Here is a 1,600-nt window from a genome sequence, read left to right as displayed (position 1 = left end):
GTATAAGCACACTTAGCAGTGAACAACTGTATGCACCTCAGGGAGCCCAGAGTGAAGGCTGTAGACAGGTGACATCAACATGAATGAGAAATATACAATATTAAGGAGGAGAAAGGGAAAAAAGAAGGAAGGAAAAGGGAAAGATAAAAGAATAAAATAGAAACAAAGTATTGTAAATAAGGAAGGGAAGAGAGATTGAAAGGATGGGAAGGGAATGAGAAGGCCAAAAAAGACAAACCAAAGCATACCACATACAGGTACAAATTCACTGATGAGTGTGATCACTGTTTCTATCTAAATTATACCAATAAACTTAATTAAATTCCAAAAAAAGAAAAGGAAAAAATTTACTCTGAAATTAGAAGATGGGATATGGATTGTAAGACATTATTTAGGTAGATGTATTAATTTTTTTATATTTACAAAACAGTAGGGATCAAGAAATTGATGGGGGACCCACTAAATCCCTCATGGTGGTGTGGGCATGAGCCCCTTGCACAGAGGATCTGTCCCATGGTGGGTGGCAGGACAGGGTGTTGCAGGAAGTTGAGTGGAGCCACCTCCTCTCTCATATTATTTCAAAGTTCAGCATAGGCCTGGGTGAGGTTGTTCTTCCCAGCACACACTCATAACATCTGAAGTCAAGATGACCACATTATCAACTCTGCATGGGGGGTGTTTGTGGGAGCAGTTTCTGAAATTGAGGTCATTACAGTTCAACCTAATTCAGTGAAAGCTTTCCCCCATCTTTCACAATGATATCAGCAGTGGTGGAAAGGTAGAAGAGCTTGAAGGTCCATGTGTTTTGTTTTGTAAATTCAACAAATGTGCAATATTGCTACACCAAAGGGTAAAGAAGAATGTCAAGCTGTACTAATGATGCTGCATCTATAGATGACTGATGCGTATATAAGTTTCACAGCAGTAGAATTTTGTTATATGTTAAAAATAAAGGGCCGAGGAGATGGCTCAGTAGAATTAGTGCTTGCATGGCAAGGTTAAGGGTCTGAATTCAATCCCCAGTTCTGCCAAAAAATAAAATTAAATTTAAAAAATGCCCTGAATGCACTACCTGGAAGTAAATCCAAGCTTTCAGGCATTGTTCACATAACAAAGAGATTACTGCTCTTGAATAATGACACCACAGTTCTTGGTGGTGAAGTAGAACACCTTATTGAGAAAAGGGAGTTATAGAGAAGCTTGTGAAAACACAGTAGAAGCAACATTGGAACTGAAGGTGGACCACCTTCTCTTGTGCATTTTGGATAGCAGTATGTTTCTCATGTTCAAGTACATAGCAGAGAACTTGATGAAAGACAGACATCACAAGTTACAATGCCCTTCACACATACAAATAATAATGATGAAGTTGAAAAGTAAAGGACTGCTGCTATTGCAGAAGTTGCCAAGAGCAGAGAATCCAAGACTTTTGGGGGAGCAGTAGGTGGTCCCCAAAGTAATGTCAATATAAATGCTTTGGCAACCCAAGTAGAGAAGTTTTGGACAGGAAATCACAAATAATAAAAAGAAGCCAAGGACTGAGAAGATAGCTCAGTGGCATAAGTGCTTGCCTGGCAAGCACAAGGTCCTAAGTTTGAAA

The 1,600-nt window shown here is 39.2% G+C and overlaps 1 pseudogene; it reads left to right on the top strand.

Annotated features, from left to right (window-relative positions):
* The first annotated feature begins 760 nt into the window (after positions 1–760).
* The window catches only part of LOC101560293, a 3,172-nt pseudogene continuing 2,332 nt past the window's right edge, over positions 761–1,600 (top strand).

Source organism: Octodon degus, unplaced genomic scaffold, assembly GCF_000260255.1.
Source record: "Octodon degus isolate 3935 unplaced genomic scaffold, OctDeg1.0 scaffold00189, whole genome shotgun sequence".
Lineage (NCBI taxonomy): Eukaryota > Metazoa > Chordata > Mammalia > Rodentia > Octodontidae > Octodon > Octodon degus.
The sequence above is the reverse complement of the archived record's forward strand: the minus strand, read 5'-3'. Positions and strand labels throughout refer to the sequence as shown.